The 16,450-nt window shown below is 47.6% G+C and overlaps 1 protein-coding gene across 1 annotated transcript in view; it reads right to left on the reverse strand.

Moving 5' to 3' along the window:
- The window catches only part of ERICH6B (glutamate rich 6B), a 65,128-nt gene extending 50,669 nt beyond the window's left edge, over positions 1-14,459 (reverse strand). Inside the window, exons 1-2 of the mRNA XM_029938462.1 lie at positions 14,420-14,459; positions 7,144-7,195 (exon numbers count right to left, since the gene is read on the reverse strand). The gene's annotated coding sequence lies outside the window, so the exon portion shown is untranslated. The remainder of the gene's footprint in view (positions 1-7,143; positions 7,196-14,419) is intronic.
- Positions 14,460-16,450: the final 1,991 nt, after the last annotated feature.

A 16,450-nucleotide genomic window follows, 5' to 3' on the forward strand; every position in this document is an offset into this window, starting at 1 on the left:
GATGGTTCTAGAGCGCTGTGTCTCAAAGTTTCAAAAAGGATATTTATTCTGCACAGTGGAATAAGTCAAAGGAAGCAAACTGCCCAGAACCTTCCTGTTTGCTCTAGGGATTTAATGGGAAATATCTTGGCCTCCCTTTTTTCAGCTCTTAGACCAGGAAGCTCTGTTTTAGGGAACCAGCGATGAGATCATAGGATCACTTGCTAGCATGTGTGCACCGTGGTGCCCCAAGTGGGAAGGTGACACGGTGGGCTGTGGGCTTATTTGTCTACCTTCAGGGCTGCTAGAGCCCTTAGATGATCAGACTCTGATAGGATTAGCCTTGGGCAGTGTGGTGAACCGAGGGGGTGCTGCCCAGGCCCCATTTCAAAGAACTTGCTGCGAGCTGTGGAGACTGTGGTCTACACACAACCTCCAGCTGCCAAGTCCTTCAGGGGAACAGCCTCGGCTACAAAGTCACCTTCCAGAAGTCCTCCAATAAAGTGGCGCCGACCCTGGCATGATGTCTGGTGCTTACGAATCCATCAATGGCTTTGACAGGCAGCCGTGTGGCCCGGCCCACACGACTGTTCCCTCCACCAGTCTGCCCGCCCCTTTCTCAGGCGTCCGCTTAGATTTCCGCTGGCTGCACCTCAACAGTCTGCACTTGGAGTCCATTTCCAGACAACCCGCCCTCTGACAGACAGCTTCACAAGAAACAAGCCTGGAAAGGAATTGATTGCAGGATTAGAGACAGCCCAGAGGACAGGCCTCATAGTTTAGAAGGTCGGGAGGGTGGGGAGGAAGCAGACCAACCTGGGGCACAGAAAACTGCCCTGGTGGAGGGATTACAGGTAGGAAAAGTAAGGGCAGAGCCAGGAGGTGGAGAGCTTTCGGAGTCATTATTACTCATGTTGCGCTGGGTGGTGACGGGACGTGAGAGGATTAAACACTCCAGAAGACAGGGCTCCTGTGGCCATTTGCCAGACAGTGCAGAAGCAGTAGAGACTCTTTCCTCTGTCACTCACAGCTCTGTGGTTCACACAGTGATCCGCGTGTCTTCTCCCCTAGGCTACCTCAGATGCTCTTTGGAGGAGGTGAGGTGTAAATCACACACAGGAGGGCGGAGGAGATGGCCTTTGGGACAAAGGGTGAGCTATGGGAAGGCTCCCGGGCCTACATCCGAGTCTACAGGAGCCTCCCTAGGACTACTGTGACTTAAAATCTGAACGTGCTGGTTACCATAGCTGTTCACATCTGACCCCTGCTCACTCCTGACCTTGGCTCCCTAAGCCAGAGGGAGAAGGAAGGGGCTGGGTAAGACAGAGCAATTGGAGACAGGGTCCGCCGGCCTTATCCTGGGAGCATATGGAAGCGCTGGCCACTCCACCAAAGGCATGCTTACACTTCGGGGATCACCTACCTTTCATATTTTTTTGCTGCCTAAGATAAAAGGTCAGGATCGCCCCATCCCCTGAATGGCCCAGAATGCATTTCCCAAAGGCAGGCTGTCATTCAGGGTTAAGAATCTTTTCTTTCCAGCTTTTCATCAGGCCTTGGGAAAAGGCCCAGTCTGCTGCATCCTCATGTCAAAGATCAGAAAAGAAATTGCACTCTACACATTTTCCCTTTAATTCTCCTAGAAACTTCTAAAAAAAGCCATCAGGGGGAAGTAAATAGTAATGGCAACTTGATATCCAGCGTCTGAGGTAAGCATCCTGCATTTGACTTGTGATTCAGATGCCCACTCATTTCGACTCTGGTTTCTGAGAGACTGCAGCTTCATTTCTGTGGTCACAACAGGAAACATCCACTTTATTTTATTTATTTATTTATTTATTTTTTAAAGTTTCTATATATTTGTATATTTTATTTTTTAATGTTTTTAATGTTTTATTTTTGAGACAGAGAGAGACAGAACATGAGTGGGAGGGGCAGAGAGAGAGGGAGACACAGATTCTGAAGCAGGCTCCAGGCTCTGAGCTACCTGTCAGCACAGAGCCTGATGCGGGGCTTGAACCCACCAGTGTGAGATCATGACCTGAGCCAAAGTCGGAGGCCCAACCAACTGAGCCACCCAGGCACCCCAACATCCACTTTATAATAGGCGCATATAATCAGCTGATTATAGGTCACTGGTCTTTAGACTAGCTTCACAAACTGGCTGCATCAAGCAAAGCGGGGTGGCAGACATAGGTTTTTTTGGCTTAAATAAGTTTTTTAAAAATATTAGAGTGACTATTTAGAATGAGCAGAATTCACAAAGAATCAAGAGCTCTGGCTTCTCTTGGAAAGAGAAACCTTGGGCACCCCTGTGCTGGCTTTCCCACATGGAAATAGGGCTGCTGAGTTCGAGTTGCCTTCCCTAAATGGGGCTGCCCTTTCTGGTTCTGCATCAGTCCCCACGGCTGCCTGGAATCTGCTCAGCTTCTCAGGCAGGCTCATCCTCACATGGGTCCTGTCGTTTTTCTTAGAGCAGATCCACAACCCACTAAGAGGTCTGATCTTTCTCACACTTTCTCAGATGCATTGGCTTAATCTTTCTGGCCCCACAGAGAGCTGGGGCCTTGGCTCGAGGCTGTTTGGTGGTGACAGGTGCTGTGTTTACACAGGTCACCACTGGGCGCCTGTACCTACCATGGCGATTGACATATGTAATAGGCCTTGGTAAGACCTGTTGAATGTAGAAATGAAAGAGCAAAGAAAAGTGTAAACAAATGCTCTTTGCCAAGTATATTTACTGATTATGTACATATGCTTATTTAATGAAGAGGGGTAAAACTTTGTATTGGAGGTCATTCAACCACAATCTTGGCGATTTATGTCTACATGACCCCTTCCACACTGCGCTGTGAATGAAAGGCCAACTGACATTCCTACAGTGATTTTTTTTTAATCTATCCCATTTGTCATTCTGAGGGGTCGAGGCCAGTATCTCCAAACATTCTTAGTTTGAAATTCGTGAGGAAGACATGATAATGTAACAAACAGAACACAGCATTCTCTCTGTAAATGGTCGATCTCACGAAGAATAATCACAACCTCTGGTTTCCAGGTGAATGACCTAAAGAGGGGCTCTGTGTTTGGGTTGGGGGTTTTTAGGTAAAGGAATCGGTAGGGTCTCCCTACCAGTTTCCAGAATGGAAGGGTGGTGTGGTTCCTCTCATTGGGGCCGAGGATCTGCAGACTTGCTGAAAGGTGTCATGCTTTGGAAACCAAATGCCTACAAAGGGACTTTCAGTTGGGTGGGAACAAATGCCCTGGGGCAGGAAAACAGGCTGCTCCACAAGGATGAGCACATTCACTTTGTACAGCTTGGTGGCCCTGTATGGCGGCTCTGGGCAGAGAGGGGATGGAAAGACACAGAAGGACGTGATTTGCTGGTGTGGCCAGCACGGCTCTCCTCCCCTTGCACCTCCTCCTGGGTCCTCCTGTGCCCTCCGGACGTCAGTGCTGGTATGCTTCCAGGGAGCAGCCCAGGGACGTCATCTGACCCTTGGTCTTTCTGCACCAAAAGGCAGTTCTTTGTCATCACCATCCTCTGCCTTTGCATTCTTGAAAGAAAAGGAAAGGTCTGGCTTTTCTGACAAGGAAGAGAGATGGAGGCCCAAGCGCCCTCTGGTCCCTGCACAGGTTTGTTGGGGTTAAATCTGGCTTGGCCACTTACATCCAACTTGGAGTGAGTTTCTCCATTCTCCTGTGACTTAATTTCTTTATCTGTAAGATGGGGAGACTAATGGTACAAATCTCTTGTGAAGATGAGCTCACAATGTGAGCTACACTGTTACTGCACACTTACTCCTACCAGCACTGAAGGTAAAAGTGTGTGTGCGCTTCTGAGGTCTTACTTAGTTTATGGCTTGGGGAGAGGAAAAGATAGCTTTCCACTCCCCTGCTCCATGGTAGCGGCTGCAGCCTAGTGGAGAAGTTTCGAGAGTAGGGTCTGTCTGCTGTTCATTCCAAGTCCTGACGGCGGGGCTCTCGGGGGCAAAGGTGGCCACAGGTTTTGTCAGAAGTGAGATCCCCTATCCTTGGGGGGCTAGAACCCTTCTGGGGAAGAATTTTATGGTGATGTTTGTGCCTGCCAGGACAGCACCTCCCACATAGCGGGTCAGTCTGTTTTCCGACTCTTGGCCAGGATTTCCCAAGGTTGTTATCTATAAACCTAAGGGGGCCTTTCTGAGGCTGCTCATTCAGCTTTCACACAGCTGCGATTCAGCAGTCCTCAGATTGAATCTAGCCTTCCTCACTTTGCCTCCACTCCGTTGCCTGTCTTCTTTGTCCAATGAAGAGTTCTCCCTCCTCTTCCCCTTGACCGTCTCTGAGTAGCAGACCTTTCTCCAGGGCCCCAGCTCGGACCTCCAACTCCCTTCTTGGCATCTCTGCTGGCACATCTAATAGACACCTCAGACTCGGTGCCTGAACTCAGATCCTGCTCTTCCTCCTCAGACCCATCAGCTGCTCACAGAGCCCATGGAGTCATCTCTCCTCTCTCTTCCCCACCCTGCATCACATCCACCAGGAAGCCAGGCTGGCCCCTCCTTCAAAGGATCTCCCACCACTCATGCACCCAGTGTTGGTGAGTTTGAGCCCCGCCACTGGCTCTGTGCTGACAGTCTGGAGACTGCTTGGGATTCTCTCTCTCCACCTCTCTCTGGCCCTCCATGCTTGCATTTCTCTCTCTCTCTCTCAAAATAAGTAAATAAACATTAAAAAAAAAAACCAACCTAAGTTCTATCACTTCACCTCTTCACTTGAAAGCCTGCAATGTCTTGCACCTCACATCAAAAGCCAAAGCCCTTTCAAGCCAGCAGGTCCTTCCTGACTGGCCCCCGTCACCTCTCCCACCTGCCTCCTCCTGCTCTCTCCCTCCTTCCACCCTTGCCACCCTGGGCTCAGCCTTATCCCTAACATTGCCAGGCCCGTTTCCACCTGAGGCCTTTGCTCTACTGTCCCTTACTGTCTGTTTCTAGATTTGGGGTGCTACTCTCCTGCTTCTCTATGCTCCAGAGATTTGTATAATGCTTTGAGTTGCAAAACCAGTAAATGTGCCCAACTGAATTTTCATCATGGCGTCCTTTAGCGACAAACACGATCATCTCCATTTTACAGACAACACCCGGGTTCAGAGAAATGAAATGTCTTGGTTAAGGTCAGACAAGTAAAAAGTTGCCAAACTAGGATTTGGACACAGGGTCCCCTTGCAGAAGAGTGTTCCTTCCCCGCACACACTATTGAGTGCTTGAGAGACTGTATTCTTTGGAGGACTGCGCTTCTCAGGGCACTGGCTTCAGTTCCCAGCACCCACCTCCCCACCCCAGGTGAAACAGTCATTCTCTGTGATAGAGCGGACAGGGTGAGAGGAGGGAGGCCCGGGGAGGTGGGGTTTTACCAAGCATCTCCTAAGTGCCCAGGACAGAATACATTATTTATAATAATTTTTCAATTTAATTTAATTTTCTTATTTTTATTTTTTAAAATAATTTTTAAATTTATTTATTTTTAAGAAAGAGAGACAGAGCATGAGCAGGGGAGGAGCAGAGAGAGAAAGGGAGACACAGAATCCAAAGCATGCTCCAGGCTCTGAGCTGTCAGCACAGAGCCCAATGCGGGGCTCAAACTCACGAATGGTGAGACCATGACCTGAGCTGAAGTCGGATGCTTAATTGACTGAGCCACCCAGGAGCCCCTGTTATTTAAAATTTAATGATTCACAAAAGTCAGGTAAAGTGTTATTATTCCTATTTTTCAACTTAGAAAACCAGGGCTCACAGAGGTTCTAATTGGCCTTAGGACACAGCTAAGTGCCGTATTTGGGATCCCCATTAGGTCTGTCCAATTCCAACTCAAACCACACTGCAAAGGTTTAAAAGAATAAAAAAAAAAACTATATATAGTTTCTATTTGCTAAAGGGAAATTCATTGAGATGGAAAGACATCCTCAGAAGTTTTCTGCGGTGATTTTTGAGAGTCATATAGCATGCCTCGGAATTGACCTCCCTCCAATCTTAAATGTCATGAGAAATAGAGTGGGATTACTGAGAACCATTATAACAGATGACAGTCATTTTCAGATAGTTCAGCTTAGGATCTCAGTAGAAGCATATTTCTGGCGTGCCCTGTCGACACTGTCGATGTGCCGGGGCACCTGCGTTCTGAGCTCGCAGGAGCCCACGTGGAGGCTGCCCGTCTGACGGGGCTGTGGGCAGCGATGCCGGGAGGAGCAGCACTGCCTGGGCTGAGCTCCAAACTAACGTGTGATTTTGAATATGTTTCCTGTTCTTCCCACTTGTGTCTAGGCCTCTCGTCTCGCTTGTAGTATCAGTGGATTGACCTAGAAGGGCTCTAGGTTCCTTCCGACCCTCTGTTTCCAAAGACCATCCCTTACTCAAACCCTTAGGGCCAGTTGTGTTGTGGCCGTCGGGTCTGTTGCTGATTTAGGCTGTTGTTACAGTGACTGTATCCTAAATCTATATCAGGCTGCAGGAAGTGTTATTAGGATTTCTATAGCAAAACATGCACGTCTTCACCACAGATGTGGTAAAGAGAAATGGTAAGCAGCCCCACATCAGCGTAGGTTGGATTTTGCTTTGAACCACATTCTAGCAGTTCAGGCTTTGTGGCCGGAGGAGTTTGCCATAAATTTATCAAAGTTTTCAGTTTTCAGAACTATTTCTGGATTACAGAGTTTGTGGTTAAGATGTTTTAACCTTGCATTTACATTTCTCATTGGTGGTCACAGCTAGGAATGATCTGATGGGGAGCTCTTGATGGGAAAAGCAAGAAGTTACTGTGGGAGGGGCACCTGAGTGGCTCAGTTGACTGTCCTTTGGCTCAGGTCCTGACTGCATGGTCTGTGAGTTTGAGCCCCACATGGCACTCACAGCTATCAGCACAGAGCCTGCTCTGGATCTTCTGTCCCCTCTTTCTCTGCCCCTACCCCGCTCACACAGCTCTCTCTCTCAAAAATGAATAAACATTAAAAAAAAGTTACTATAAGAAAATAAAGTCTACTTTATGGAGATCCCCTTGACATGGCTGTTTTGGAGATGACAGTATGTCTCACGGGGTAAGAATTCTCGGCCATCATGACCATGCGGCCTTCGTGACCCAGAACAATGCAGCAGCAGTTATGATCAACCATGCACATGGCTCAGTACTTACAATGTCAGGGGGTGAACTCAATCCAAGCCGAGAGATTTTTCAATAATAACAGCTGCAAGGAAAACATTTTGTGGTTAGCTCTCAGTTATGCAGAAAATTAGCCAGAGAGTACCTCCTTTCCTAAGAATACTGGAAAATGGATAGTGTTCCTATGCTAGTATGGCATAGTTTTCCTTTTGTGGTACGGTGTGTTTCTTCATTAACCTTCCTTGATCAGGAGCTCTCCTTGAATGTTTCCCATGGAAATCACACCAAGGCAGCCCTCACTTACAATACGTCCCTTTCCATCCCCCGCCCGTGGCACTGAATGGTCTGGCCAGTCTGAGCATGGGCAGTCCCTGGGCATCACAGAGCATTCACAGGGATGCTGCAGTAGATTTTAAATTTTTGAAGAAAACAGCAATGCTCAACAACTATTGGATATTGTATGAATACCTCATTTTTGATGGTGCTCTATCCCTTTTAATGATAGCATATTTTGCAAAGCTGGCTTTTGGGCAGTTGTTGAAATAAAAAGCAAGTACCATGTAAAAATCAGTGTGCAGTAGAAGAGGCGGGTGGCCATGTGCAATGATTCCAAGATCGGAAGAGTCACTCAATGCCCAATGGGCAACACATTCTGTTAGAGAGTCATCATGGCTATCAAGAATGAAATAAAAGTACTATTGTTTCCTTCAATTCCTGGAGAAAGTTGTGAGATAAATGTGTGACATAAAAATGCAACACAATATTTATTAATTTATTGCGATATCACTAATGAATAAAAACTGTAGAGATTTCTTTTGGTGTAGGGGAGCAACATGAAAAATTCACTGAGGCACTAAAGGAGCCATGGACTGAGACAGTTTGGGAACCTCTGGTATAACTCACGTACTTGCTCAGACAAAGAAATTTGGAGTCATCCTTTCTTTTATGCTTTTTATTTATTTTTGAGAGAGAGAGAGCGAGAGAGACACACAGCAAGCAGGGGAGAGTCAGAGAGAGAGGGAGACACAGAATCTGAAGCAGGCTCCAGGCTCTGAGGCCCGACACAGGGCTTGAACCCATGAACTTGGAGATCATGACCCGAGCCGAAGCCGGACGCTTAACCAACTGAGCCACCCAGGTGCCCCTGGAGTCTTCCTTGATTCCTCCCTCTCCCACCCTCCCAAGTCTGCTAACCAATCATCAAGTCCTCTTGGCACCATCTTCCGAGAAGTGTCCTGAATCCATCCTTCTGCCCACAATGGCTATGCTCACCCGTGTCTAGCCCACCACCTTCTATCGCTCCCTCTGCACTCTGGCTCTCACTCTTGATTAATCTCTTCTTCAGAGGCAATCTTTTAAACACGTAAATTGGATCATGTCACTTCAGTGGTTAAAACCCTCCCGTGGTTTCCACTTCACTTTCAGAGGCCTTCAATGCTTGCCGATGTTGGCTCCTGCTTTCTTTCTCACCCTCCTGGAAGTGTACTCCTCTCCTTGCTCTCCCTGATACGGCCTCTTCCCACCCCAGCCCTTCCCATTGTCTGGAAAGTTCTTCCAGATCTTCAGATGCTTGGCTCTTCCTCCTTAAGTTTCAGCTGAAATGTCACCTCTCCAGTGAGGCCTCCCTTGGGCCATTGATTTAAAATTGCCCCCACCCCACCCTCACCCCCAATCACTATATATCCAGTTATGTTGGTTTATTTTCTTCATAACATTTGTATCATGTTTACTGATCTGTATATTGGAGAATGGAAACTTTGCTCACTGTTGTTTGCCATTATATTTCTGCCACCTGGAATCATGCCTGGCACACAGGAGGAGGTTAATAAGTATTTGTTGAAATGAATAAATGAGTGATTATTTCACTCGGTTTGTAACTTGTGATTATTCACTGATGGCTCCTGATGGAGGAGATCCCGAATTTGTGTTGAGAGGGAGGATGTCAATAATTTATTTGACTGATATATGTGTATGTAAAATAGACATTTATATACAAAACATGTTTTATAAACCAGGTAATCTAATCAAGCATTTCCTGTATTCTTTGGGAAGAGACAACTGATCATTATCTTATACAAACTGGATTTTTCTTAGGAATACTGATGGGTTATCATAAGTTTACTTTGAACTGGAGAGTTAATGAAGCAACTTCATCATTTCACTTGTTATTTTTCATAACAGGTGAGCTCCTCCTACCCCTTCCTTTCCTTTCTTCAAACTAAGAAAATGAGATAAGGAATGTATAAAGGAACATTTCTACAGCCACAGCATTAAACAAAACATAGAAAATGCCATGGTCCAGCCTAAACCCAGTGATGTGTTTTCTTGGACAACACCAAGTCCAGCAAAGGTACACAGCACAGAGCCAGTAGGAACAGGTGCGGAATTATTCAACATCTCTGGGAAACAGCAGTGGGGATTAAACAGAGATTTCTTTAATGAGATTAATTCTGAAATGCGGAGAGCAGTTTGGCATATCCCCAAAGATACAAGGCATTTGTATCTATATAAGATTAAAGGAGCTTTCACACAAAGCAATTTTATTTTTCAACATCAAAGAGGATTCTTGGAGGGGCTGCTTGAAGCAGACACACTGTAACAAACGTGGGGCGTGCCAAAGCTTCTTTATATAAAAGACAGTTTGCTCAGCCAGGGATTGCAGCTGTGGCTTTCACTACCCAGGGTATACAGAGCGTTGTTCTTCCAATCACAGGATTAGGGAGAAAGGGAGACCAGGGGTTAGGAGTCAGGTTGACAAACATCCCTGACAGGTGGTTAGCCAATGATAACCTTGGATTTCCTGGGATGGGAGCTCAGTGCTTCCTGAGGCCGACCGTTGGACAGTTCTTATAAATATCATAACTAATGGCGACGATGCTGGTAATCATGATAAGAACGATCACACCATTTCCACATGTGAAGCACTGTATTTCACACATAACAAATTACACAGACTTCTGCTAAGTCTTCCTCCCTTGGGCTTTCAACCAGCCTTTCCAGGTTTGCTCTGTGGGGCTGCTCACAACAGATTTGCTCCACAGTGAGCTACAAATATTTGAAGGTAGCTTTTGTATTCTATACCTTATGTGCGTGTTTGCACGCACCTTGTTTTGTTTCACTAAACTTAAGTTTATGTGGATCCGTATTAAATTCCGTCTTGCTGGCTTTGCCTCACTCTTTCAGGCTGCTCAAATTTTGTGAATCTGATTCTATCATTCAGTATATTAACCAGACCTTAGAAAGTGTGCTACTGAAAAAGATAAGCTTCCAAGTCTCCCTTCTATCTCTTTTCCCTTTCTTCTTTTCCTCTTTCTTGGCACAGTTATTGACTTTCGATGTGCCAGATACCGTCAGGCACTGGGATTGCACGATTGCACAAGGCACATCTATAGTCCTCAAGAAAGATCTTGCTTAAGCAGGGAGATGGAAAAAGAAATTAAAATACAGTATAGTATGATTATGTCATGAATTAAAATGCAGGAGGAGAATGTCAATGTAAGCTGGAGGAACATCTGTAAGGGAAGAAAATAGAGAATTAGGAGAAGCCAGCATTCTCTCTGGCTTCTGAGGGGTGAGCCCATGAGGGACATAGGCAGTCCCGCTTAAGTGAAAGCTAGCCAAAGGATGTTCTAGGGCTGGGAGGGTGGGGGGTAGGCTTTAGCCACCATAAAGACATGGAAAGAGAATTCTGTGTAGAGGGAGAAGGTAAGAAGGGCTCATTTATGAAAGGGGCTATGCTATTACTGCTCAGAGATACAGCACTTCTCCTCTCTTCTTCCTGGTGAGCCCCCCTAAAACATCAAGTTTAGCTGGGGGCAGCTGGGTGGCTCAGTGGGTTAAGTGTCTGACTTCAGCTCAGGTCGTGATCTCATGGCTTGTGGGTTCGAGCCACTGGTTGGGCTCTGTGCTGACAGTGTGAAACCCGCTTTGGATCCTCTGTCTCCCTCTCTCTCTGCCCCTCCCTGGGTCATTTTCCGTCTCATTCTCTCTCAAACATAAATAAACATTAAAAAAATAAAATAAATGAAGTTTAGCTGTCTTGGCTAGCAAGTTGAAGTTTTCACGTGGTGAACTAGAAAAGCAGGGAGCATTCTGATTTCAATGAGAGACCGGTGAAGGGGGGATAATATGAAATAGAAATGGGGGCCATTTGGGACATGAAAATGCCCACTTTGTCACTAGAAAGGCTGATAAGACCAAGAGCAAAGGGACTTTTTGTTATGACTGCTCATGGGGTTTGTCCAAGCATAATCACCTGGGCCTTTAGATTTTCCTCAATAGAAAGACTGGAATCCTCAGGAATCCAGGCAGAATGGCTGGCCTGCTCAGGTTGCAGAGTTCTGGATGGGGCCAGGAGCCTAGAGGTTCCCTGGTGTTAGGAATTTTGTAGGGCAGAGAACAGGTGACCTTGGTAGACCATTAGCCCATACTAGACCCATGGCTTGTTCAAAGACAGATGCCTCTGAGGCAGTGAGCCCCTCCTGAGGAAAGAAACATCAGCCAAGTGGCTATGAAGTCTTGGGAATTAGTGGCTCTGGGCCATTGTTAGGTACTGTCTCGCTCCTCAGTCTTCCCAGAATTCCTGCAACTCTGTAGACAGTTGGTTGCACAGATGGATTTGGTTAGTGCTGATGAGCTCCACCAGTTGCCAGTTCAGAAAATGACCCGGAGGAGGTGTGCTGCTAATGTTTATTTCCTTTGGGAGTGTCTGTGAACAGGGTCAGGAGTGGCCCCCAAGACCCTGCACGCATGGCTAGAGCTGCACACGCATAGCTGAGCTCCAACAGCATGGCTCAAAGCTGTGAACCAACATAAAGCTGAAGTTTGTCACAACCACTGGTGAAAATGGGACAGGGATCTTCCATGGATTTGGAGCTGAGAAGTAAGTTCGGGACCTGGGGAGTGCTCCCTAAGCATCCCTTTCTTTGACAAGGTAAAGAGGCGACTGGGTGACTCAGTCGGTTAAGCTCTGCCTTTGGCACGGGTCATGATCTCACCATTTGTGGAATTGAGCCCCATGTCAGGCTCTGTGCTGACAGCTTAGAGCCTGGAGCCTGCTTCAAATTCTGTGTCTCCCTCCCTCTCTGCCCCTACCCTATTCATGATCTGTCTCTCTCAAAAAATGAGTAAACATTAAAAATTTTTTTAATTAAAAAAAAGGTAAAGGCATCAGTCAAAAAGGGCATGGATATTTGAAATTTGGAGGGATTAGATATCAAAAACTAAACAAACTCTGTTAGTTCCTATTTTCAGTGGGGCGGGAAGAACATAGGCATGTGTTTGTGGACTAAGAAATTAGGAGCAACACTATCCGGAAGTGAAGAGGCCAGGTAAACCCCTAAGATCCTAGGAGAAGACTAGCAAATGCTAGGCTGAGGACGTGGGACTGCCAAGGCTCTGCTTCCTAGTGTATCCAGCTTCACCAGCAGGGAAGGGAGGCCCGGGCTTCACCCGTCTTATGGTCCAAGAGAAGCCTTGAATTTTGGTAGACAGTTTTATGTGTTCCTTCCAATAAGAGACTGGAGAGAAATTTGGTTTTAGGACAATCTGGCTTATTCAAGACGCTACCTGTAGGGCTCGTGTATTTCCTATCAGTCCTTGATGCACCTAGAAGGAGGCCCTGTTAACAGTGTTACGCTACTGAACATTAAGAGTCAACTTGAGAGAAGTCCAGGCCTTTGGCCAGTGGTGGATTACATCTTGTCAGAGTGGGCGCTGCAAGTGTGGGAGAGCTAGTCCTGAGGGTTCAGTCCACTGACCAGTCCTCCTGCCTGGGCGACCTCCTGGCCCGTGTTTCTGTCTCCTCTTGGTTTACTACCTCAGTATATTCGTAGTCCTGCTTCCTTTTCTGGAGAACGCAGTACACGTTTCCGCCAGCTCTTCCAGAGTAGGATTTATTTTTTGGGGTCCCAGATGGGTCTTGAATTTCGTAAAGCAATTTAAAGTCTGTTCATTCTTTAAAACCCAAGTCAACGTCACCTCCTCTGTGAAGATGTGCTTCCAGAGGAAGCTTCCGGAGGAACTTCTCCCCGCAGCTCTCCCATGTGCCCTTTCCTTCCCACACGCACCATTTGCATGTGTTTGCGAGTCTGCCTCTGCTGCAGGGTCGCTGGGTCGCTAGCCTCACACAACGCCTGGCACGTGGCAGAATTTCAACTGAAGTCTGCACTGAATAAATGGTCCATAGGAAGAAAAGGCTCACAGGGGACCGGCTTGGAATTTTCACGTAACTTTCCCTCCTGCTATGGAGGGGCCACCAAGAGGTGGGCTGTGGGTGGGCTCAGACAGCAAGGATGTCTCTGTTGAAGAGAACATGGACCTTGGGGTGGCGGGGGCGCCACCAGCAGAGGCTGGGAACTAGCTGCAGCAAGGAGGAAGCCTCAATTCTGTGAAGGATCCAGGGTACTCTATGGTGACTTGCAAATAAATGCAAGTCCTTTCTGTGGCTGCAGCGACTGTCATCAGGAGCCCATTAGTGCCCTGCCAGGGTTCCTGGCTGAAGGCGCTGCCTTCCCTCCCAGGGAAACAACTGCTGGACTGCTTTGGTGAGTTCCAAGGCGGATCTGGGTCCACATTAAAAACTGCCAGGGGACAAACACTGACCCCCTCACCCCTTAGACCACTCAGTGCCGTTTTTAGCAGTGTAGACACCCCAGTGTACTCATTAAAACATCATTTCCTAAGGCCTTTTTTATAAATAGAATTTCAAATGTATTCAGCTTTGAGCTTTTCAAGGAGGTGACCTTGAGCGGGGCCCTGGCACAAAACACCTGTGGAACATCAGCCAATGGACAGGGCTCACTACCTCCCTGGAAGGTTAGGAGCACTGTTTCTCTCATTTGAGAGGTGGGGGAAGGGAACACAAGGAAACTGAATGATTGGCTTCGGGTCACAGGAACTGGTTAGTAGGCAAGGCTGGAATTTTCCATCTGGGGAATTCTTTTTCTGTTTATTTGGCTGGACCATGCAGGCCCACGAGGAAGGAGTCACAGCATCCACACCCACAGTTTTTCCTCCAGTGCAGAGGAGGACCCACTCCAGAGAGCCCACTCCTTTATTTGTAGGAGGAGCATGAGCCAACACCAGCCTTCACAAAGGTTAGAGGAGCAAAGCAGGGAATGGAAAGGCTAACCGAAGTGGGGCAGAGAATGGGGAGAGAAACCAAGAAGGATGCGTGTTGATGCTTCTTTGTTTCCCAGACTGTCCACACTGTTCCCTACTCCCTCCTGCCCAGTGGGGGCCGGAGGACGGAATCTGGGCTCCTACAGCAGCCCTAGGTGGCTAATGTGGCTAATGTGCGAAGCCTTACCGGAGCCAGAGAGCAGCGCCCATCCAGCGGGAAGGCCTAGCGACCCCGTGTTTGTGGGAGTGCTCGGTTACCATGGGAACAGCGTCCAGAGTTCGCAGCACTGCCTGGGAGTTCCCAGCCTGTGCGCCCCTTCCGCTTCCCTTTCCCAGCCTCTGCGCTCCAGGGAATAGTGCTTGGGCCAAGTGGCTGGCCGGAATGTTTTTTCATTATTTGCGTCTGGGCTCCCTGAGTCAGGTGTCCCCGAAAAGGAACAGGTTGACCGCAGACTGCGGGTGTTTGCAGCCGGGTAGTACCCACCTTACTGGCCGCGCCTGAGTAGAGGAGGGTCTGCCAGGACTGGGTGGAGTTTTGTTTTGCTTTGTTCTTTATTTAATAGTATGTAATTTTTATAGCTTTGTTTTTCTGATTACTAAATTGTACAGCACCGTTAGTTTTCTGGAATCCTGGGGCCCAGGGCTGAATTTGGTGGGTGGCTGCTAATATGGGGGGGGGGATTCTGAGGTTCCCAGAGCTGACAGTCTTTAACTCAGGTGTCCCAGTGGGTGCAGGGTGGGTTGGAGGGTTGGTGATGGAGGGGGAGGGGCAGGTATATTCCCAGGAGATACCTGCATAGACTCACTTGTGCTGGTCCCTAGGACAAAGACCCCCAAGCAGCCCAGAGGAGAGCACCTGGGGTACGATTGGGGGGGGTTCAGAGAGCAGGCAGCTACCCTGAGGGGGACAGAGTCCATGAGAGGAAGCAAGTGAAGGTCACATGTTCTGGACACTTGAGTGAATTTGCTGGGAGTTGCCGAGTGGCCCAGGTGGGGCAAGGAAGCTAGGTTGCAATTTGTTTCTGGCCGGTTGTCACACACACAGTTCAGAAGAATAGGTCCCAGAACTTTGAAATGTCAGTAATTTCCTATGATTTCTTCCCACTCTCAATAAAGATTCATGCTCACACCTGCATTTATATTTATAATTTTAAATTCTTTTTCTTGAAGAGTGTTCATCACATTGTGTAAATTCCAGGCATCCATAAAACCTGAAACATCACGAGCGCCCTGTGCACGTCAGGAGTGTCACTGGGCTTTTTCATATTGTCTCTCAATGGCCTGTGTCAGGCTCTTGGGAAGGGGGTAAGAATGACAGAAGAGAACTCCAGGGTGAGGGCATGGGACACAGGGAAACCTGAGGGTTCTCAGTGGTTCCATCTCTGCTTGATGGTCCCATAGGAGATAAGCAAGAGGAAGGTGACCAGATACTTATTTACGCCTCTCTTCTTTCCTGGTGGAGCACGCTGGAGGATAGCAGAGGAGAGGCCATGTCCTTGCCAGTAGTATGGGGTGACAGCAGGAACGTCCACGAGGTGGGGAGGAGTGTAGGAGAAACAGGAAGACACAGGATGCTACCTGTTGTCCAAAGAGCTCTTTGCATCTTTGGTTCTCAAGGATTTCTTGAAGCACAAAGGAGGCTAGGTTATTACAACAATATTTGGTGAGGGGGACTAGTCAAAGACTATCTCTTTAAAAAATTTTTTTTAACATTTCTTTATTTTTGAGAGACAGAGCATGAGTGGGAGAGGGGTAGAGAGAGAGGGAGACACAGAATCTGAAGCAGACTCCAGGCTCTGACCTGTCAGCACAGAGCCTGATGTGGGGCCTGAACCCACAAACTGTGACCTTATTACCTGAGCTGAAGTTGGACACTCAACGGACTGAGCCATCCAGGCACCCCAGTCAAAGACCACTTTTGAGCTATACCTCTCCATTATTCTCAGGCCCAGCGCCAAGGGCTGGCATGGGGGAACTTTTGTAGCCCCCTACAATGTCCACCAACCTCACATGAATGTAAGTAAAAAGCATAATTGGTTTTCAAACACAGCTTCAAGACAGTTTCCTAATTCACCACTTCCCATAGTCCATGGCCCTCAGGCCCTGTCACAATTTCAGTGTCCATTCCTTAGGCTGGTGACTCAAATTTTGGATGGTGGCATGGTCAGGCCTTCCACAAGATGGCGCTCAGAGGTTTTGTTTTAATTTTTAAGTATTG

Source organism: Suricata suricatta, chromosome 4 (assembly GCF_006229205.1).
Source record: "Suricata suricatta isolate VVHF042 chromosome 4, meerkat_22Aug2017_6uvM2_HiC, whole genome shotgun sequence".
Taxonomy (NCBI): domain Eukaryota; kingdom Metazoa; phylum Chordata; class Mammalia; order Carnivora; family Herpestidae; genus Suricata; species Suricata suricatta.